This window comes from Homalodisca vitripennis, chromosome 5 (genome assembly GCF_021130785.1).
Source record: "Homalodisca vitripennis isolate AUS2020 chromosome 5, UT_GWSS_2.1, whole genome shotgun sequence".
In the NCBI taxonomy this organism is placed as follows: domain Eukaryota; kingdom Metazoa; phylum Arthropoda; class Insecta; order Hemiptera; family Cicadellidae; genus Homalodisca; species Homalodisca vitripennis.
Window position 1 is genome coordinate 101,663,018 of NC_060211.1, and position 25,076 is coordinate 101,688,093.

Below are 25,076 nucleotides of genomic sequence, written 5' to 3' on the forward strand. Positions count from 1 at the left end.
TTAATTACAACAGTTTTAAGTAAATTTCATTTGTACAACTTTAACTGTTTAAAATGCAAGTTCTTTTTTCTTTGAACCACTTGAAATGGGACTACTGTTTTCAGGTTCAACAATCTTCTGCTTTGATTGACCCACTTTCTTTTTCTCCTGATTTAGGTTATGGCACATTATGGTGTAGTGCCTTTTATAAGATAACAAGGATTTTACTGAGCCCTTACAAGCCTTTGAAATGTGGCGTAGCTTTAGACACATGAAACATGCATTTTTTCCTTTGATACTATCCATCTTTTGATTGTAGGTCATATTTTGTGTGAAACAATTCTTTTTTATCATGATAGCGCTTATCACAAAATAAGCAACTTACGTTTTGTGGTTTTCTTATAATTTCTATTACATTTTCTTTTGTAGCACTAGGCTTAACGCTGTCGCAAGAGTTTCTTCAATCTTACAATATTTTTCTTTTTGATTAGGCTTAGTGTCAACAATTTTAAACCATGATTTAGCCATATTAATTGTTTCTTCTCCTTCTACCTTGAGAAATGTCATCAATTGTTGTAGTATGGCTGTATAACTGCAATTTGTTACGTCAGAGTCTTTGGCCAAGTGCACAGCATTTGAACTTCTTAACCATACTCTTAACAGATTTTCTGGTACACAAGATTCCACAAGAGGGAAGAGCACTGTTGCACATTTATCTTATGTCATGCCGATGGACTCTAAGGCTCTTAAATAACTTTCTAGCGTATTGTACAACACTGTTGTGTTTACTTTAGTTTTGGTGTTGCTACCAAACATATTTTGAACTACCAAACTCAAAAGTTCTTGAACAATAAAATTCTGTAAGAAGTTCTTCCCTACCAAACCTAGTTTGAAATGATTTTATTACTTTTTCATAATTTTCTGCTGTCGGTGGGTAGCTATGTATTATATCCCAGGCGCTTGACCCTATTTTTGTTGCTTCAATCAAATATTGATACTTATCTTCTGATTATAATTCTGTATTCTTTGAAATTGGCTCCAAAATGACAGCAAATCTTTTATATCACCACTAAATTTTCTTAGTTCTAATTTTGGGTAGCCTAAGCTTTTTTTCTTCAATTGGATGAACTGCATGTGGAAATATTACTCTTTGTCACTAGCATTTGTATTAGCCGTGACTTTGCTAAACAAATTGTCGGTTTTGATTTTTGCACTATCAAAGTTTACTGGTAGTGTTTACTGTTCTTGGCCCCCTCCTCTTCATTGTTCACAAATGACCTTCCCATGCTTACTGATCCACTTGTATTTCAATAATGATACTCTTATCTTAACAGCAAATAAATTAATATAAACTTTAGACTAAGCAGCTCACATTTGATAATAAAAGAAGACATATCTGTAATATCTCGGCTACAGTCTAAAACAACAACACAACACCTAGGAGTAAAATTCGATAATACTATGACATAATAAACTGCACCATTAGCTGTCGTAGAGATCTTTTTATAATTTAAATGAATTTTTCAATATGGGACTGATATTTTTTTAACCTTGTTTTTCTAGTACTCTTATTCGAAAATATGGAGGTCTATTTTATAGACTCTATACACAGATAATGTATTTAGCTAATTGATTTAATTATTTAGCATCTTTTACTCTTTAAAAGTCAGAAGCAACGTATAAATTGATATTATTGATTTTTTATTCCAGATTGTTTGTTTCTCACATAAAATACCTTACATAAAAAGTACAAGAGTAAGTTATAAAAATATATCATTTAATTTATTTTTTGAACTAGTCGAAAAATTTTATTAAAGTAATAATAAGTTGTTGAATACCACTCATTAACATTGTATTGTAACAGAAGTTACAGTAGTAGTTTGTTGTGTTACCATCATACACAGTGTCGCTCTGTTGTCAAAGTGTCAATACATTAGTGTGTATATTAAAGAAGGTTACAGTAGTAGTTTGTTATGTTACCAGCAGACACAGTGTCGCTATGTCATCAAAGTGTCAATACATTACCTTGTATGTTAACGAAGGTTACAATAGTAGTTTGTGTTGTGTTATTATCACACACAGTATCACTATTTTGTCAAAGTGTCAATATGGGACAATGTCGAATTGTGACTGCAGTTTAATTTTATTACCTATCGTAAATTTTACATTGCATTTGATAATGAACAAAGAGAAAATAGAGCATTGTTTCAGTATCTTGTCATCAGCAAATGTTCAAACGTAGTATTACAAAACACTACATCAATGAGCATTAGATTATTTTCCCCCACAATTGAAAAACCATACACTTTTATTTCCTACACAAATGTTGTATATCTATATCTATACAATTATATAAAACTCTATATTTATATGCTGTCTGTCTACGTGCTCTTGTGTATGTTACTCAATCACATAAAAATTCTTGGACCAATTGTACTGAAATGTTACATGGACCATTCTTAAGGTCCCTGGTTAACATATAAGCCTATTCTTATTTCGAAAATCCGTACGGACAACACCCCACTATAATCTAAAGTTATGAAAAATCCCATCTTGGTCTCTATAATAGCAAACAAATATTATTAATTAAGAGAACCTGTTAAATGTACCTAACTGTTCTGCACAAAGTCCGGTAAAGGATGGGAAAGGGAAAAGATTGGTCACACCAACCTTAAGCCAGATTATTATGTTGGTGTTTCATGAGATGTAAAAGTGGAAACGCACAAACTCTGGATCAGAATGTTAAGAGGGGTAAATACAGAAATATTGGGCACTCACCATGATCTCAATACAATTTATTATGTTGTTGTTTTTCCTCCTGAATTGATGGAAGCATACGTGCACAAACAATGGCCAAAGCTGTGTATGGGAGTAAATAACAATGTGATGAGGAATTCCCTCATCAGATATGTTATAGTTGTTCTTCCACAGGTGAAGTAAGTTTACATGCACAAACCACAACCTAGAATGTGCATAGGAGTAAATAACAACAGGATGTGGTAATAATCACTGACGTCAAGCCAGATGATGTTATAGCTATTCCTCCAGAGGTGACGTAAGTTTGCATAGACTCTGCCTGAGGATGTGCATGGGAGTAAATAACAACAGGATGTGGTAATAATCACTAACCTCAAGCAGATGATGTTATAACTATTCCTGCAGAGGTGAGGTAAGTTTGCATAGACTCTGCCTGAGGATGTGAAGGGGAGTAAATAAAAACAGGATGTGGTAATAATCACTGACCTCAAGCCAGATGATGTTATAGTTATTCCTCCAGAGGTGAGGTAAGTTTGCATAGACTCTGCCCCAGGATGTGCATGGGAGTAAATAACTACAGGATGTGGTAATAATCACTAACCTCAAGCTAGATGATGTTATAACTATTCCTCCAGAGGTGAGGTAAGTTTGCATAGACTCTGCTCCAGGATGTGAAGGGGAGTAAATAACTACAGGATGTGGTAATAATCACTGACCTCAAGCTAGATTATATTATAGTTATTCCTCCAGAGGTGAGGTAAGTTTGCATAGACTCTGCCCCAGGATGTGCATGGGAGTAAATAACTACAGGATGTGGTAATAATCACTAACCTCAAGCAGATGATGTTATAACTATTCCTGCAGAGGTGAGGTAAGTTTGCATAGACTCTGCCCCAGGATGTGAAGGGGAGTAAATAACAACAGGATGTGGTAATAATCACTGACCTCAAGCTAGATTATGTTATAGTTATTCCTCCAGAGGTGAGGTAAGTTTGCATAGACTCTGCCCCAAGGATGTGAAGGGGAGTAAATAACTACAGGATGTGGTAATAATCACTAACCTCAAGCAGATGATGTTATAACTATTCCTGCAGAGGTGAGGTAAGTTTGCATAGACTCTGCCCCAGGATGTGAAGGGGAGTAAATAACAAACAGGATGTGGTAATAATCACTGACCTCAAGCTAGATTATGTTATAGTTATTCCTCCAGAGATGAGGTAAGTTTGCACAGACTCTGCCCCAGGATGTGAAGGGGAGTAAATAACTACAGGATGTGGTAATAATCACTAACCTCAAGCTAGATTATGTTATAGTTATTCCTCCAGAGATGAGGTAAGTTTGCACAGACTCTGCCCCAGGATGTGAAGGGGAGTAAATAACTACAGGATGTGGTAATAATCACTAACCTCAAGCAGATGATGTTATAACTATTCCTCCAGAGGTGACGTAAGTTTGCATAGACTCTGCTCCAGGATGTGAAGGGGAGTAAATAAAAACAGGATTGGTAATAATCAAGCTAGATTACGTTATAATAATGCATAGACTCTGCCCCAGTAAATAACTACAGGATGTGGTAATAATCACTAACCTCAAGCAGATGATGTTATAACTATTCCTGCAGAGGTGAGGTAAGTTTGCATAGACTCTGCTCCAGGATGTGAAGGGGAGTAAATAAAAACAGGATTTGGTAATAATCACTGACCTCAAGCTAGATTATGTTATAGTTATTCCTCCAGAGGTGAGGTAAGTTTGCATAGACTCTGCCCCAGGATGTGAAGGGGAGTAAATAACTACAGGATGTGGTAATAATCACTAACCTCAAGCAGATGATGTTATAACTATTCCTGCAGAGGTGAGGTAAGTTTGCATAGACTCTGCCCCAGGATGTGAAGGGGAGTAAATAAACAACAGGATGTGGTAATAATCACTGACCTCAAGCTAGATTATGTTATAGTTATTCCTCCAGAGATGAGGTAAGTTTGCACAAGACTCTGCCCCAGGATGTGAAGGGGAGTAAATAACTACAGGATGTGGTAATAATCACTGACCTCAAGCCAGATGATGTTATAGTTATTCCTCCAGAGGTGAGGTAAGTTTGCATAGACTCTGCCCTAAGATGTGAAGGGGAGTAAATAACTACAGGATGTGGTAATAATCACTGACCTCAAGCCAGATGATATTATAGTTATTCCTCCAGAGGTGAGGTAAGTTTGTGCAGACTCTGCCCCAGGATGTGAAGGGGAGTAAATAACTACAGGATGTGGTAATAATCACTGACCTTAAGCCAGAATCTGATGATGTTATAGTTATTCCTCCAGAGGTGAGGTAAGTTTGTACAGACTCTGCCCCAGGATGTGAAGGGGAGTAAATAACAACAGGATGTGGTAATAATCACTGACCTCAAGCTAGATTATGTTGGTGTTGCTCCTCCAGATGTCATTTAATCCGCTATACTTGCCACCTTTTACTGTATGTTGGTTATAAATTTAACTATTTATTACAATTTCAATAACAATAAAACATTCAATGAAAAAAAAATTATATATATAGTATAAATAATAAACTGTAAAAATTTAAATATATTCTTAAATTTATTAACCCAGTCTAAACTGTTGGAACTGAACTGTTGAAAATCAAGAAAAATATGTTTCTTCAGCCTACCAAAAACATTTTTTAGTATATTTTGCAACCTACATTCATAACTCGATAATTGTAGTGGGAATAATTTGCTTATAATATCAAGAACTGCTTTTGCAGTGTAAGGGGTTTCTTGTAATTTTATATAGTTGAAAATTAAAGTAGAGCCTTTGTTGCAGTTTATGTTGATATAGTTATAATGATTTACTGAACTCACTGGCCTTCAATAAAAGAAGACAGGTGTTTATTAAAACAATATTACACTGTATATTTTTGTGCTGAGTGACAGGAACTTAAAATAAACGGCATTTTTTATAGTTATAAAACTACTCTATCATTTTGATACTATAAAAAGCCATGCACAAAGGGTGTTTTACAACAAACTGAACATTCAATACCCATTATTTTAAATTACGTAGAGCTATAAATAAAAAAATCTTAAGGAGCTCAGGGTTTTTACAATTTATTTTAGAATTCCAAGTGACATTTCTACTGGAGAAACTTGTGTTGGAATATATCCTAGAGCAAAGAGAAAAGTTAGGATTATCTTAAAGTCACTATGACTTATTCATTGTTCATCTAGAATTTAGATGAAGACTGTTGGAAACAACTGTAAACTGTTCAGATGTAGTAAGACATGATAGTAGTTGCAGACGGGAATGTGTTCTATATACAAATAGATCTGAGAAAATTCCATTGCTTTGGTGAGATTTCAAGACGGCTCTTCTGTTTGGCAGTAATGCACTTGTGCTGAAGTAATGAGAGAGGTATAGAGTGTTCTAGCAATGAGCATCACCTAATTCAATGATTTTCTTTGTTCATCTTAGGGTTCTGTGACACGTTGGGAGCCATGTGGAATCTACCCAGAAGCAGGAAGACAGGATGGAAGCAATCTGATATTTCTCCAAATGACTTGACTTACAAGCAATGCTGAGAATATTTCACATTTCATTACAGAGTGCAAGAAGATAACTCCCATTAGAAATTGAATAAAACCTGTTGTGGAACATTGAGTTAGGTTATGACACAGAAATGAAGTCTTCTTCTAATGATTTAGGTACCTCAATAATTAGAGGAAGAACGTTGCACTTTATTTTAGGATTAATGGTGACACTTCTGTCGAGGTCGAAGTTGAATCAGTCCTGAGGCAATGAGACAAGATAAGACTCCAGATAAGAGGTTTCTTTCTATTACCAAGATTTACCACAGTGATTCTAGAGCAAATGTCTTGTGTTGGGTAATTGGCAATGCACCTGTTGGGAGCCAAGAAAACAATTCCAAAGCAGTGAGATACAACAGAGAACAAAGATTTCTAAGTGACTATAAGTGATGTTAGTGGCACTAGAGAACATTAACATGTTCATTTCAGAGTTCAAGATGATGACCTATGTTAGGAACTGCATCAAACTTGCTGTGGAGCAGTGAGAAAGAATAGTATACATAGACTGAATGTTCTCCTTTTAGATAATAAACCAATCTCTTTATTTACATGCTTGTACAGAACAATATAGGCGTCAAGCATTAACACACAATAGGTAGAGCAATTGGAAAAGTTTATTTCAGATGTGCGATTCTTGCTCTCTCAACAGTTTCAGCCAGGCTGTAAATGGTTTAGGATATGAGCCTGATATGTAGTCTTTGCTTGAAGAAAATTTAATTACCTTTCTTGATATCAGATGTTTGTAAGATTGTTCAACCTTCCACCTGTGTAGGAAAGTTTTAAGGCAAAAAGGCTTGTTCTGTGTGCTGGGAGGATAAAGTCAAATCTGGTGTTGTGGTAATGAGTTTTGGCATTTTTTGGCCAACTCGAAGCTATTAGCACACAGGACGATCCCATTATGTATAAAGATGGCACCGTCAAGATAACCAACTACTTGAAAGCATTTCTGCAGCTCTCATTATATTGAAGATTGGGCTATACCTACCTTCTTCTGGAGAAGCTGTACCTGCTTGAAGTTATTGTCAGAGGTGGCACCCCAAAGAAGGATCTCATACCTTATATGGGACTCTAATAAAGCGAGATAGGCAATTTTCATTCCTTCATTAGTGCAGATTGTCCAGATTTTTTTCAGAGCAAAGACAGAAAAACTCAGCTTCTGGAGTAAGGAGTCAATGTGGTCACCCTATGAGATTCTGTCATCCACGATCAGACACGTATGTTTAATAGATGTTACAGTTTGAAAGCTAGGTAGACTACATATATAATTCATATCTTGGTCTATTGAGAGTCGTTTTGCTTTGTCTTCAGTCAGTACTAGGTAAATTTTCCGCAATACTCGGGGTCAGAATATGTCGTCGGCATACATGATTGGGTGACAGATGGCATCTAAGTCTCTAGTAAGATTTTCAGTAGACAGCACAAAAAGCACTGGACCGAGTAACGAACCTTGAAGAACATCCCTATTTATTCTCAGGGATGCCTGTGATTCCCAAGGATCTCAGTTTTTGCAAAGTTAGGCCATGGTCGAGACAGTCAATGGCCTTGCTAAAATTTAGGCATAAATTGGCTACAGTATTTCTAACATCCAAACTGTCAACAACGCATTCAACCAGATCCACCAGAGCAGTTGTTGACTATCCAGTAATGAAACCGTGATGGGTTTTTGGGAGTAAAAGAGTTTTGCTTCAGGTGGTTTAGTAATCTGGATATCACCACATTCTCAATAATTTTTGATACCGCTGGGACAAGTGATATTGGCCTGGAGTTTTGCAATTCCTTTATACTTCCCTTTTTTATGAAGAGGAAGATACGTTGGTCAAGAGATTTATTTATTATGTATGTTACTGGCATACAGATTTCCTCTTCACAGATCTTTAATATCTAAGAGGAGATATAATTGAACCCTGCAAAAAGTTTTAGCTTCAGGGTCTGAATGGTTTTAACTACCTCTTCAGTATTTGTTGGAAACAGACATTAAAGCATTATTAGGGTTAGCATTTCTGATTGTAGCATCTAATATTAGCAAGGAAATCATTGGGGGTGTGTTACTTGTGGGGTGCCTCAGGGTTCTATCCTGGGTCCCCTACTCTTTGTACTGTATGTAAATGACATTCACAGAGTTCTCAAATACTGCAGGTATCACATGTACGCTGATGACCTACAAATCTACTTGCACTTTGACGTTAACTCCATTAATGACTGCATCAACAGGATCAATGACGACATTAAAAATATTGTTTTATGGTGTGAAAACCATGGACTTACACTAAACCATACAAAAACCAAACCAATACTTATATGCCACACACGTTTATGGAATTTTCTGGACCCGAACACTATTGAATCCTTAATTATTGACGGAACTACTCTACCACACTACGAAACAGTGAAAAATCTTGGTTTGACATTTAACTCGAATTTGACTTGGACGGAAGCGGTGAGGGATATATGTAAAAGAGTCTTCGCATCTGTCCACTCACTGAAACGCTTACAAAGATTTCTACCTGAACGGATCAAACTACTGTTGACAAAATCACTAGTACTTCCACACTTCAATTACTGCAACTCTGTGATGAATGACATGACGGTAGCACTTAGTGAGAAGCTGCAAAGGACTGAAAACTACTGTTTACGTTACGTTTATGATGTGAGACGAGACCAACACATTACACCTTACTATATTCAGGGAAATATTTTGAAATTAAAAGAACAACGATCAATCAAAATACTAAATTTAGTTCATTCAATTTTACAATCTGGATTTCCAAAATATTTTTCAAACTATTTCCAATTTATATCTCATGATAGTGCAAGAAGCACTCGCTCTGGTTCTCGTACCTTAAGAATGCCCCAACACAGGACTGTAGTATTTGATAGATCTTTTCAAGTGATGGGTTGTCGTCTGTGGAACTCCCTCCCCCCAGAAATCACTTCCATTGAGGGAGATTGGCGGTTTGTGGCGGCACTGAGACGTTTGTACCATGAACGGTTGGTCGGGCGGGTCCGTCCTAAGGGTCTGTGAGTGTGGTGAGGAGTGTGAGTGAGATAAAACACCATATATATTATTTATTTCTCAAATATTCTTATTATATATTTATAAATTATTGTTATTAGGTATTATTAATAGTTTTTGGTTCTTATTAAAAATGGAAGTTGTAATATTATTTTGTGTGATGATTGTATAACTATATATATATTATATTTTTTTTTTAGAAGTATCATATTTATAAATTTTTAGTGTTTAGATTAATGTTTAATTTAATGTCTTTAGTAAAGTAGATTAGTGTTAATATTAATTTGGTTAATATTTGTTAATAATTATTGTTCAGACAGGTTAAGTGTAAGAAAGGGCCATGAGGCCCTAACTTTGCCTGTTTAAATAAAAAAATTTTCATTTAATTTAATTTCATTGAAATGGTCTGCTACTTTGTTCATGTCCTATGTGGGTTTTTCCCACGATCTCTAACTCCCAATCAATGCTCCTGTCGTCTCTATATGATTCTCTTTCACTATCAATGATGCTCCAAACTGCTTTCCTCTTTAAAGTCTTCATTGCCTTCTTGTCTGATCTGTTTCAGCTTCAGGTCATCATAGTTTTTCTTAACTGGGAAACGTCCAATTTGTCAGTTTGAGAGCCACTGGGCATAATCCTTTCTTAGGCACTAATAAATTATTTCCTCAGTTCTTCAGCCTCTGAGCCAGTAATATATAACCTATTTTGTCTTCTTCAGGTGACCTTGTAGGGGCAAGTTGTGTTTAGAGCCACAAGTAATGTGTCAATGAAGCTATTATATGCAAATTCAGCACTTTCTAAGATGTAAAACTCCAGCCAGTCTTGCTCAGCTAGAAGACTCTTGAGAGCTGTCAGATTCTGTGTGCTGAAGTTCCGTCTATAAGGTGAGAAATTCTCAGTTATTTTGGAGTCGAAATCATTACTGGTTATTTGTGCTGTATGATCAGACATTCCATTGTTTATCACATCAACATAAATTATATAGCAGTTGAGATTAGTACACTCAATGTCAACTGATGTTCTGGAAACACCTGGTGATTCTCGTAGGTTGAAGAGTAAGTCTATTAATGTTGTAGGTTGCCAAAATTTCTAATATTATCAGTTTTGTTAGTAAAGTTATCCAAGCCATTTACATTAAGATCTCAATACATATTGTATACTATGATACAATTTGTACATTATCATACGTAACAATACCATTATGCTATTGCTATTTAGGGGAATAAGTCTAGAATATAGGAAAAAAGATCAAGAGCCCTTTGAAGTGGAGCACTTGTAGGCCGATAAATGTCCATGATGTACAAGTGTTGTTCTTTACCAACTGATGGTTCAACTGAATGCTTGAAACACCCGGTCTGTGCTAAGTCCCACAATGTTCAAGCTCCAACTGCATTGGTATGGTTATTGAGTTTGTAAATCGCCAAACTCCCTTTTTGATGGTTGCTTCTGCTAAAAGCAGCCATCAGTGAGCAGTCTATAGTAGTTGGCAATGGTGGATGGATTCAGGTCATGTTCAGTGAGGTTTCTTTAGGGTCAGAAAATGAATTAGTTTCTCTTTCTTGTTATTGAGGCGATCAACATTTTGGTGGAAGACTAATATTTTATTTTTAGAACTGAGTTTATGAACACTTAAGAAACATGTTTCAGTTAGCCTCTTTTCCATTTGGCAGTCTTCTTTTGGCTCATGAATAAAACATCTTTTCTGGTCCATGTGGGCATTAGTCCTTGATGAGGAGGACGAATTTCTATCTCAATAGACAGACTGGAAAGTATCAAGCTTTTTTAGGACTTTTCATGAGATTTCTTGCAGTGTTTATTTTTTTGTCAGGGGACCTATGCACTTCAACCACCACTGCAATCTCATTGATACAGTGTTTTGACTCTATCAGAGGTGTTTGGCAATATTTTTATTGTGATGAACTAGACTGAATATGCAAGTTTTGGCTGGTTAGGTGGGAACAAAGTGGCAGATGTCTACTTCTCCTGCTAAATTTGTGTCAATTTGTATAATTTATGAGGTTGCGGCAGATTTTGCCACTTGGAGGACAACACTAAACATCTTTCTCTTCTTACCTCTGATTGAGTTAATTTTGTCCTGTTTGGTTTTTCTACTTATATTTAAATTGTTGGACTTCACCTGGGACTGTCTATTGATAGAGTGTGTTCTGGTTAGGCTTAAGCGGAATAGCCACAAGCTTTTCTTCGCTGAATTATTGAAGTTGTTTTTGGAGTACTTCTAAAGATCACTTCATATGCTCTTAGCAGACCTTCAGTTGGACAACGACAAGTAGTATTTTGTGCCCACCTGTTAAGTCCATGTGGAATATACTCAAAACTATAAAGGTGCTGATAGATTACTTAGACGTGAAACGGGCCTTCCTGTACCTCTTAGCCCTCAAACCCCTCACCATCAATGAGCGAACCATTTCACATCTAAATAATCTATCTGTATGATAGAATACAGTATATAAGGGATTTTTTATAAAGAACGATGTCTAACTTTGATGTTCAGGGTTTTCAATTCACAGTACTTATGTGTTTTTTGTTGTTTCTGATAGAAATAAATGGATCCTGTACTGGTACAAGTGAAAGGGAGTAGTGGAACAATCAATAGCAAAGACTAGTTTATCTTACCTCATTCATAATGCAACATATTTTTCTGTTCTTGTTACAGTAATGGTGAAACTTATTTATGACCCCTGAGGAATCTATTTAGATGCAACACGACAGGATAAGGTACAGCTATTTAAATTTACTAAAGTTACTGTTAGTAATAACTGATATTAATGACAATTGGGAACAAACACTTCATATTTCATTCCAAAAATCAAGATTATGCAATCTGTAGGAGTACAAGGTAGAGTAGGACGATGACAAATTGAAGGAATTGAGTTTTATTCCAATGACCAATACTGACTTAAGTGATATTTGATTATATTCTGCTTGTCATTTCGCAGTTTCAGATGATGTTCTTGTCGGATGCAGCATAACCTGTTATTGAGCATTGAAATACCTAGTAAATTGAAGAAATTAACTTTTATCCCAATGAATATGACTGACAAGTGATTCCTAGGTACGGTACCTATACTTATTATGTGAGAATTTCAGGAATTGCATGATTCCTGTGTTGAAGGCCGTATATAACCTGCTCTAGAGTTGTAAACTTAACTAGGCATACATTATTTTATTGCTAAAGAAATGATCAAAATGTATGGAAACAGTGCATAACTATACAGATGTACTTCTCATATAAAACTGAATGTATCATAAGTAGTTTACAACGATATAAAAAAACCCTCACACACAACTTTTGAGTATTTATAATGAAAACTTTAATTTTTCGGGTATATTCACATTTTTTTGCAACAAATGGTAAAAAATATATGTTAGTATTACAAATATATTACTACACAGTAAGTTTTACAACATTAAAAGAAAAAACAGATTTCTATAAAAATATTTTTGTCCCAAGCCTAAAACTTTGCCAATTTTTTGCTGTCTGCGAAGGGTAAAAAAAAGCATTATGCTTTGGTTTTGATTAACACAAACATGTAACAAATGATTTTTTTGTATTATACCTTAATAATAAACATGTAATGTATATTATTAAAGTAAAATTATTTATTACATTATTTTATTATTTAAAAATCTCGTACATAACTTGTTTTGTAAAGGACAAAAGATTTTAAATAAACATAGTTCAGTTGTGTATACCACACTATAAGTGACTTGACATTTTGTAATTAGATTTGTAATATTGTTTCATGGTAAATGAAGGGGAAATTGTATTGTACCAACCATGTTCTTAAAGAAAATAAGCAAAACGTTTTAAAGAAGTTTAATATTATTTACTAATGGATTATTGTTTTACTAAATTGTATTTTTTACTCAGCCTGTTAAGAGATGAATGATTGTATTCCTTATTATTTTACGAATTATTGTCCATAATACCTCAGTTTACTAAGCATGGATAAAAATATTTGATGCACAAAAATATATATTTATAAATATTTAATTTTTATAAAAAATAGCATTGTTTTAATATTAATGTCTTGCAATAAATGTGTTTTTTTTTTTCAACGTGAACACTAGTAGTTACCAAATTCTATTGATGGCTAAGTGCCAGAGTTATGAGGAACAAGTAAACATCTCAGTTTTCTGTCCTATACTGTTGGTGCCAAACACTGGTTTCACAGGCTGTGTTGTTGTTTCTCTCTAGGATGTTTTCACACATTCAGTAACAAAGAGATAACCAAGCTGCTCAAGATTAAGTCAACAGTTGTATAACCCGAAACTTTGTTTCCTAGCACTACTACGTGTTTATTCCTAAAACACAGTGGCTATAACTAACACTTTAAAGCAGTAAAAATTTTCATATCCACAATATATGTAATATTTCTTTTTTTTATACATAAATTGCAATAAAAGTATTTATTTAAAATTTTGCTTATGCAGAGAAAAGTCCTTCCAGTCAGTGCTTCAACATCCACTGTAATAAACATTTCTTGTTTCGTTTCTCAAATCATGTTCCTGTATTATTTTAGGGAATCATTTTACTAACAATAATACAAATCGGAATCAACATTAAAATTTCTTAAATGGAAATACCCTCTCCCAGTACTATTTTTGATTTTTTAGTCTGCTGAATTCAAAATCTCTCCATTTTCCAATTTTATTCAGTGTAAACTCTATAATCCCATCTCCAAATTGCCTCCATTCCTATCAAGTTACAATAAGAAACGCAACTAAGACTAAATTAAAAATTTAACCTACAAGCATTGCACAAAACATACTCATACTCATAACATTCTCTTTCTTTACAAAATTATAAACTGGACTACTGTATGTTCTCCTCATTTAGTTTATATGTTCTTCAGCTAATGCATAAAAGTGCTAACTTAATGAGATGTCATAGTAATACCAACATAAACAGTTTTATTTTTTTATGACATCTTAACTCGGTACTATGATGACGAAACTAAATTTTTTAGTTGACAGAGAAGGTGATTCAAAATTGATATTTCTGAACACATATGTCAATAATGAGTGTAGATATTTATTTTTGATTTTCCTTAACCTTATATCTTAATTCGTCAATGTCATCTTTCTAACACATGTATTCTACCATTTAAATTTACATTATATTGAGATAGATAAGGTTACAAATGATTTATTCCTTGTTGTTATTAGTTCACATTAATTACGAATCAAAGCAGTAAAATTAGTAATTTTGGATAATCTTTTGTTTAAAAATTTATAAAAACAATCATTTTTGAAAAATACGTTGAAAATTAATGACATCTGTAGGAAAAATAGTTGTTATGAACAACATTTAAAAGTCTATTCCTGTTTTACTATAAGATGCTTACTGTAGTAATTGAAATATAATTATTCCTTTTCCAAACTTTTAATACCCATCATCTTGAAACATGCAGATATATTGCAAAATATTTTATTCTTTGATAATCTAACAGTCATTATTTGAACAAAATGTTCAGTAGGTCAGTGGGTAGTAGATACTTCAGTTATTGCAAGGCAGTGTAGCTCCTCTTTGGTTGGAGAGGTTGCTGAGCAATCCTATTCTAGTAAGCATCCTATTGGTGATTCGGAAGTCACATCAAATAGTTTAATTGTACATTTCCTTTCATGAAATTTGGCTTAATTCCTTTAATGAGCATTTAGCAGGATATTTCAAGAACAAAAAGTATTATAGACTTAATATTTTGTATGAAACTTTATTTCTACATCCAGGCAAGATAATGTCTGAGTTTTGTGCATATATTTCCATGGGATTCGGTTATAACAGCATTATAATAAAAATTACAATAAAACAGCATCAAGAAGTAAGCTACAATAAAACATTGGTAAAATTCATTTTAAAATAGTGAATTTTTTACGTTTAGACTTTAATAAGCGGGCCTACGCTCATTGTTTGGTTCTTTATATAGAATGTTTCAATCCAATGAATATTTCGATGCTACAGTTTATTTAACTGAACATATGATTTCAACTTGATAATTACAGTAACTTTTGTGTAAAAAATAAACAACAAGAAGTAACTATTCTTGGGGAGTTTGAAAATGGCGATTAATATGACAAATTGTGTAAGATATCTTTTTAAAATTATGAGATTTGTTTCAAGTAGCTACAAAATGTGGATTTGGCTCATTGTAAAACCCATGGGGAGAATTCATACATTTATTTCATAAAAGCGGTTGCTCACTGCTATCTGAACAAGCTGTAAATAAGTTTATTGTAAAGTTTGTCTGATATTTAGGTCTGGGTCAAAGATGGTTTTGTATTTTTCAATGCTATTGTTAAATGTATTTAATTAAATCTTGTAATGTATTATTCTCGTTGTTAATGTATTATAATTTTTGTAAAGTGCGATTATAATATAATATCAAAGTTGGATAATAAAACTAATCGTTCGATAATAGCAATTAAGTAATGATTAAACTTATTAGAGTTTCCTCTTTATATGCATCAAAGTAATATTACACAAATAAATCAACTAAACTTAGACATCTCTTCAAGTTCAGTTAAAACTGTGTTGTAAGTCAATTATTGAATAATCAAGTTATTGCTACAAAATGCAATTAAAATTATGGTGTACATTGTTAGCAGCTAACTTATTGAGCTGTAGCACTCCTGTACAAGTTGGTGAAGAATATATATTAAAATCATATTAAAGTAAAAATATAATGCAATGAAGTAATTATTAAACTGCTTACCTTTCCAATAGGTGAACTTTCTCTTGAGAATCACCACTAAATAGTCTATGCCTACACTAAAATCACCTTGCCCGAAAACTTCTTTCCTGCACAAAAGCCGACAGCAAGACTGGCAAGTTTCTACCAGTAACAGTATTTATTGTAATATTAAAAAAGGTAAAATAATTTGCAGCTTGTTAACCTCAACTTTAAATAATCTTGTAAAGAAAGTTTTGTTTAAAGAAATCTAATATTTATGACAGAAACCTGTGCCAGGTTACAGTTGAGACTAGTTTTGAAAACTTGCAACGTAAATTTAAACTTCAAGAACAAACCTAGCAAGTTTGCAGCTCGCAACAGGTATTTTCATAAATGCATGTATCAGACAAACGAAACGACGACGCTCGCTTGCTCACTAAAATTAAACCTACAAACTGACAGTTCACTGTTAGACAGCTGATGGGACGAAAAAATTAAAATTGATGCTTACGCCAACGCCGCTTGCTTCTCGCCGTGTTCGGTAGCTTTTTCGTTATATCTGGCCGTCAATGCATACAATGTGATTGCAAGCTCTCATCGCTTCCAACTCAAACCGTATCGTACTACAGCAAGTTTTCATAACAGGTAGGCTATAACGCGACTTGACTGACCGATCGCGGCCCACCTACCAACTGTTAGCGACCTGCGCATCGCGGCAACTAATTTATTTTTATCAAATGTTTACTAGTTTGATCAAATATGGGTACAGCCTACTGGAATAAATAGTAAATAAAATCACAACGAGCAAACTATAGGGTGAGACTTTTTTGGACTAATTCTATTTGATAAAAATACCAGGTTTTATAAAAAAGTAAGTTAACTTGCTGAATCATTAAATCAAAATGATTAATCTTGCTCCTTTAACCTTTCGTCTATAGAACATTGTCTTATACCTAAGATGTTTTTAGTTCTATTAGTTTACGTTTTCTTACTGGCTACGTGTCTGTTGCATTATATGAATAGACATTAACTTATTATGTTTTAGATCATGTAGCTGTCTTACGCTCCCCTTATCACAAAACAGTAAGCATAATACGTTTATTATAATAATATTTAAAAAAAAAACACTCATTTCTTGTTTTCTTTTAAGCCCTAGCTCTTGGCTATGGTGGCTTGTTTTTGGTTACTTTGGCTATTATTCCTACCTTGATTGGACCTCCCCGGGATTTGAACCCGTGATCTCTCCGTTAGAGAGCCGTGACTGTATCTACTAGTCTACGGAGGAGGACAATACTCATCTTAACTTTGCATAAAAGCTCAGTTGTGAGCTAGGATCATTATCTATCCTTCAGTCATTGGAAATATTTCTAATACACTCACCAACGAGTAGATTAACGTCTCGGTAGGCCCGTCTAAATTCTGGAAGTAAATCTTAACTTTCAGAATTAGGGTTTTAAATCTGTTACCCAATTTATAATGAAATTCGAGAAAAAATATGCAAACGTCTAACATATGTTTATTTAAAATAAATTATAAGTTTCTCGGTATCAAATTTTAAAGTGCAGGTTTTCTTCAATGAACAATAAAATTCAAATTATTGCAGATGACAAAAATTTTGAACGTTTTAGACAAATCCTTAACCATTATAAAAATACAAATATAAGGGAATTTAACTTAGAACATTTAAATACTTCATATAAAGAAGACCTATAAAGCTGGAATGTGTTTCACTTTCTAGATTTCAAGTAGGTTCTTATAATTGCTGAATCGAAATTGCGCTAGTATTGATAGAAAAATACTTGTAAAATGCGTAAGGCAAGTTATAGAGTAAGAAGACTTTCTAGACACATAAACTCAATGATGTACGACACATTCCTTCTCCTAACTTGGAGCAGAACACTATGATAAGTTATCGCTAACCAGCTGGTCTGCCATTCGTGAATTTTCTAACTACTGTACTGTATACCTCCTCTTAGAAGTTACTTGATTGAAAACCGTTACTGTTGGTTTATTTTATTAGTTAATATTCTATCTTAAAATCTAAATATTTGTGAAAATGGTGACGTTATAGGAAAACTTCACGTCAAGATAATTTAGAGAGTGGGCGAGTTGGCAAAAAGCGAAACCCACGGAATCCTTTGCATAATACCAATGGCCAGTCCTCGGAAAAGCAACAAGATGTAGCTTGCAATGTTTTGTCGGTGATTTAGTGTGTTAAGAAAGTTAGAGTATGTCAGAACTATTAATAATTGTATATCACTAAAATATCACATCTGTCCTACGACTTTCAAAATGTAAACACTAAAAACAGCATTTTTAAGTTTTTGCAAATAATAAGAGAGACAGGTTTCACATAGTTACAATTTTTCATCTACTAGGAAGAACACGAAGGAGAATGTTTAGGCAAGATTGGTCCGCATCTGCACCAGCGAGAGGAGAAGCGTTTTTTAATTCCAAATACGTGTTTTATGGAGAGTGAAATTATTAAGGAGCGATTATCTCAACTAAACAAACCATTTTCTTCTTGGGAGTTTGTACCCTAGACCAGTTAATTCTCTATCTCTCCCCAAATATAACCGTTGATGTTGCCTATTTTCAAGTCAATAGAGCACAAAACTCTAGCTCTAAAAACACTACATTGCCAAATTATTCCATCTAAATTAAATGAAACATGAATCCTCGATAATAAAACATGAAATGTACTCTATAATTAAATTATATAAGGGACAATGCAATGGTCTTGTTATCTTACAATTAATTCGACATGATGCGACTTACACGGTATCACAATGATTTCAATAAAATTGATAATAATAAAGTGATTTTGAGATTTAAAAAATAGCAAAAACTACATTAAAGGACAATGATAATATAAGCAAATCATTTATCAAAATCTAAATATATACCACTATTATGTAAGTTGAAAATGCACGAAATAATCGTTGAAGAGTAAGAACAGAGTATAATAATAACATAATGCCTATTGCAAAAATAATAGACGTGGCTTGACGATTTATAGTAGGTAATTGTGATTCTTAAGTAATCGAGAGAGAAGAGTCTGTCATTCAAAATTACATTATATCAAATATATTAATTGCTATTAGTACTTTACATGAAGCAGGCCAGGTAAGCAATAGTTAGATACAGTCTTAACAATGATATAAGATAGCACAATATAAGGGGGATGTCATTTAAAATTCCAGAGAAGGAGCTAATCAATTTGTATTTGTGTGTAAAAATTCGTTATTACTGTAAAATCGATTGTCTTTTAGTCAATAATATAATTTGTATTTGTAGTACTTAAAAAAGAAAGTTTAAATTAACAGGGGTAATTTTCTTAACACATTTAATACAATTTAGTGCAGCTAAATAATTCCTTGTTAAAGCAAATGGATTCTGTGGGATATCATTTTTAGTTTATTTCTTGTATTGTATTTATATGCATCCTGTCTGGTGCTAGTGTTCAAGATTAGTGTTTTAGTGTAAAGTGGAATCTGTAAATATATACAAATCAATGTCAGTTATAATTTTAAAATGTTTAAGAAGTCTACACAATTCAATAGGCCATACTCTAAAAAATAATCGAGATGGGTGTCTTTTGTATAATCCAAAGTTGACTGATATAAGATGATAGACCTCAAAGCTATTGTAATTTAAATAGGCAAAAGTATGACAATCTTAAATATTTATTAAACACTGTATCCCTTAACTTCATGAATACGTAGCATGAAAAAATTACAAATTTTATTCGATGTATATTAAATGTATACTAAACATGCCAATTTAATGAATTGACGATTTTAGTATCTAATAGTTTTAAAGACTGGGTATCTGACATATATATTAATCTCATAGTAATACTTTGTTTTCTTATCATTACAAAATTAATTGATTAGAAGCTAACCAATTAAGAGATTTAATTTAAACATTTTTCGTTTTGGGTTGCAATTGTTGAAAACTGTATGTGACCCAACATCGTCTGCATAGATTATCAGTTTAACACATTCTTCTAAACCTATTGGTAATTAATAAAAAAAATAATGACACAGAGACAACGAATTATAATAATGGAACGCGCTCTGGGCCGGAGAAACCGAGCCGAAATCCTGGGCTGCGTTCCGAGTCTGCAGGCGCTGGAAATGGGCAAGAACTAACTCCGCCCATATGGCAGGCATTATAGTAATGATCTAATATCACTTTAAAACGCCTTGTAGACTTAATACAATTGTTAGATACTACAATTTATTTATTATTACAAATGTTAGTAGCTGCTTTTTACCGTGGATTTTTATTTTCTGTTAAAAAAACTGATTTTTGTGCAATATCAAAATAACTGAGATTTTGACTTTTATTTTTCTTACAAAGTCGGAAACAAATATTACAGGCATTAAAATATTACCCAGATGAAAAAAAAACAACTTTTTATTGACAGTATTTTATTTCAAAATAAACTACAAAAAATTTACAAACATGACACACTTAATCTACGTGTTAGAAAATAAAATTATTTTGACCAATATTTTTGCCTTATTTCTAAGTTGGTTTCTTTTTTAATGTCAAAAGTTTTTGTTTTTTCGATGTGATGAGATATTATTAAAAAAAAATAGTTTAGTCACAGTTTTAATTCAAAGTAACTCGTGGCTTCCTGTCAATTTAGAAGTGGTCGCATTTGTTTGAGATAACTAGAGTAAATAATAATATTTTACAATTTTCAATACCGTACATCATCACTTGATCTACTTAATTTACCCTTAGATTTAAAATCAATAAAAAGTTAATGTGTTCTAAGATCAGCATCATTGGCATGGAGTACAGAACTTGGTGAGTTCTTGCCCACTTTAAGCGCCTGCAAATCCATGGATACACCAGTAACGCACAGCTGTGTGCGACCGGAAAACACAACATGCTGCTTATGGGCAGTGCGCGTTCCAGTAGTATAGTTCGTTGCACAGAGATGACCAAGCAATTGCTTTTAAGGGAAACATTAGTTACTCTATCGATTGTATATTATTTACGCATTGGCTGTAACATTTATATCATATTGATGAGATACTGACTGTTTACTCAAGCCGTAAGTTTACAGTTCGTTAGTCAATAATTCAAATTGCAAACAACATAAGGCTTTACAAAGGTCGAAAAGGGTGAGCGGTATTGATTTTTGTGTCCTCAATATCATTTCTGGCTTGCTCAGTTACCGCATAATAGCAGTTATTGTCGACCCTTTTCTCTAAAATAAAGTTTTAAATCTACAAGAAACAACATAAACTAGTAAATGTAGATTAAGTAATTCATAACCTAACGGCTCATGTACTTTTTGAAAAATTGGTAGTATTGAAATAAGCCTATAATTTCTTAGATAGTTTTTGTCTCAATTTATAAGTACAGGCATGAGTTAGGCGAGATACGTCCAAATAACAACCTCAATGCAGACACTCAGTTAAAATAAAGGGCATATTACAAAATCAATAAAATTTCTATTCTTATTATATAAAAATTGTGAAATAACTTTTAATGTCTGCTTGAAAGTGATGTTTCTCCATCACAGCAAAATGTGTTTGTGTTAATCTTTTCTTTAAATTTTCGTATACAATTTAGAAAGTCTGAAAATACTGATCAAGGACAAAGTAATTTGTTCAGAATGCGCGTATTTTTAAATTTGTAATGGCAATCCATTTAGTTAGCACCTGTTTGATGGATGTTTAGTAAATCTTTATATGCTCTCCTCTTTCCACCTTGAAGTTCACTTCTATCAATACACATTACACTCTTATAAAGCGATAAATAGCCCATAGAGACTAGAAGTCCAATCGCAGCTCATTTGTAATTGTAGGAGTATTATTTCCAGTATCATACGACACACATCCAGAATAAAATACTTTTAATTCTTATTTTTAGTTTCTATGATTTAGTTTAATCAGGTATACATGTCTTGTTTATAAAGTGTTAGTCATACGCTAGTTGTATCTTAGTTTTGGTCAAAGGTTGTGTTTACATGTACTTCACACTCTATTTTTTATTCCTTAGTCTATAGTAGTGATTGTCACACCATAGGTGATAAATATTTTTTTTTTTTCATTTTATTCTACAAACTTTGACATAACGTATAATCTGACCCATAACGTATAAACTGACCCATAACGTTTGTTTATCTATGGTGACTTGCTTTTGATTTTTTGCGTCAGCTGACTGACAGTTATGTCAAGCGCATAAGCATAAAGATTAAGAACAAGCAGTAGGCTAATTCAATTCGAGTAAGGGCATAGATTTCAAGGATAGGGTATTGTTGGCGAATGGGATGTTTAGGTAAATTATTAATCCATGTTATTAAAACTGTACTATACATACAAACTTCTATTGTTAATAGGCTAGCCTAAATTAGTTAAATTCAAAGAATCATAACTTGCTATGCTAACCACTGTTGACTGATCATTTCCAGTTTACGAACTTATTGTGGAGTAACCTTCTAGAGTAAGAGTAACCTTCTAGAGTGGAATAACAACAAATTATTTGTGGAACTATTAAATGTGTAAGTACTAGACTGTCTTATCTATTGATAACATATGTATATATCTTTTTAAAATCAGCAATACTATCTTCCTTAAAGTTTCACAAGAAATTAATTATAAATACTTAAAGTAGTCATTAGTAATGTCATGTGCTTATCTACCTAGTAGTAGCTACTTTGTGATTTGGTTTTTAGGATCTGTTCATATTTAGATCATGATAATATAAAAGTAGTGAGAAAGTAGCCTACCTACAATTATATAAATTACAAGATACAGTTATTGATTAATATATATATATATATATTTTTTAATACCCTAGCTTAAATCTAAAGTAGCCTATGTGGGAGTTGGAGCTGTGTCACAAGTTGCAGTTACAATGTTTTATTAATAGCCTTCTATCTCTCATTCTATAATACTGGTGATCACATAATAAACATTATAAGGCCTATCAAGTGTAATACATTTTAGTACCATTTATCGGTATCAACCACATTATTGACCTGAGTTACCAATCATAATTTATTTCAATGTTATTTAATGTATCAGGGATACTTTAATAAGCTACCTACACTCTTTAGTTGATAGTTTTTTTTGGAACGATTTAATATATTATTCAATTTTCGATATTAAATAATAATCGTATGTAACAAGAATTATAACACAATAAAAATAATACTTAACAATTTGTAATAAAATAAATTTATCAATTCATTATATATATATATATATATATATATATATATATATATATATAAATGATTAAATACTAAATTATATTTTCGATTGTTATTAACGAATGGTTTGATTGTTTTTATCCGAAGTTATAATTCGATATTACAATTTATGTAACTTAGCATGTGATTTCAATTAATTATTACTACTTAGTGTAATTTTAATGCAAACAATAAACAACAAGAAGTAAAATATTTTGATATTCTGATATTTTGAGACTGAAAATGGCAATGAATATGAGATATTCATCACAATTTATAAGATTTGTTTAAGGGGAGACGACACCTCTTATAAATCCATAATTAAATGGGGTGTCAAGTTCAACTTTAGGAACCATTATCTCCTAAACTACATGAGCAATCTGCCCCACATTTGTAACACTTGCCAATTGTATTATTCTTGCCCTATTATAGCGCAATATGTAAAAAATACTTTTTATTTCTATAAAAAATTTAAAAAAAGAAAAATTTTTATACAATTTTTAAAAATTTTATATTTACTAGGCCTAGATAAATTTATTTTTCAACATAACTCAACATCTCCTAGGGCAGTATCACACAATATTTAGTCTTTTAGTTATATGCCAAATTTCATTCTAGTATCTCAGACAGTTTTTTAAATTTATGTAAAAAATTAAGAAAAACAGGTTTCGGAAGAACACATTTGAAAGTAAGAGATTGGTTTTTTCACGAAAAACCACCTGGACAATTGCTTTCTTCATCTTTACCTTCCTTGTTTTCTTTTTAGCTTCCATCTTAGTACCCTTTTCTTCTTATTTTATTCTTTTACTTCCTTTACAGCTTTTCTTATTCGTTCTAAGTTGATTCGCTTTAGACCTAAAACTGTGAACTTCCCAGGACTTATGTTAAGGGGAGTGCAACATTAAAAAAAATTTTTTTACAAAATATTGTATTTTTTATTTTTTTTGTAATTTGGACTTTTGTGAACATTTTGATACCAAAAATATTATAGTTTTAAGCTTCTAAATAGTTTTTATAATTGTTATAAAATATGTCTTCATTGCCTTTTACGCTGGCAAATGCTGCCGCAATTGTGTTTCTTTCAATATTTGTTATAGTGCTGGTCTGGAAATTTACAATCTGTGATTTATTTTTGTTGGGTTGGCAACAGGATTACTGCAGATGACAAGCATTGACTCAGATGACATTTCTAACACTGTGTTTTGTTTGGTTATAAAAGAAATAATACAAAAAATAATAAAAAATGCTGCCTGTACTGTCACTAGCGTAGATACCGGTAAGGTTATAGATGTAGAAATCCTTATTAAATACTGCAGAGGTTGTGAGCGAACAAAAGGTTTTGCAGAGAAAAAAACTGCCCATCTCCCTAACTGCCAGAAGAATTATGAAGGAACCAGTGGTGGCATGGAGACAGTTGCTGCTGTGACTGTTTTCTGCGATCTGAAGCTAAGCGCAATGTCCGCTACGTTAAATTTCTGGGTGACGGAGATAGTAAATCTTTCAGTGCAGTAGTAGAAAGCAGGCCTTATGGTGATTTGCAAGTGGAAAAACTTGAGTGTGTAGGGCATGTTAGTAAACGTATGGTACCCGTCTTCGCAAGCTGAAGCAAAAGTTAGGCGGAACATTGCTTTCCGATGGTAAATCAATAAAAGGCGCTGGAAGGCTGACAGACACTCTCATTGATAAGTTACAGCTGTACTATGGCAATGCTATCAGAAGTAATGTCAATGACTTGAATAAAATTAGGGAAGCTGTGTGGGCAATTTACTGCCATAGCTTGTCCACTGATGCTGCCCCGAACCATATACTTTGCCCACCCGCTCTCAACACATGGTGCAG

General features: G+C 33.0%; 1 protein-coding gene across 1 annotated transcript in view; it reads left to right on the plus strand.

Annotated features, from left to right (window-relative positions):
* Nucleotides 1-22,221: 22,221 nt before the first annotated feature.
* Nucleotides 22,222-25,076, plus strand: part of LOC124362569 (ring canal kelch homolog) — a 36,154-nt gene continuing 33,299 nt past the window's right edge. The window contains 1 exon segment of the mRNA XM_046817192.1: nucleotides 22,222-22,544. The gene's annotated coding sequence lies outside the window, so the exon portion shown is untranslated.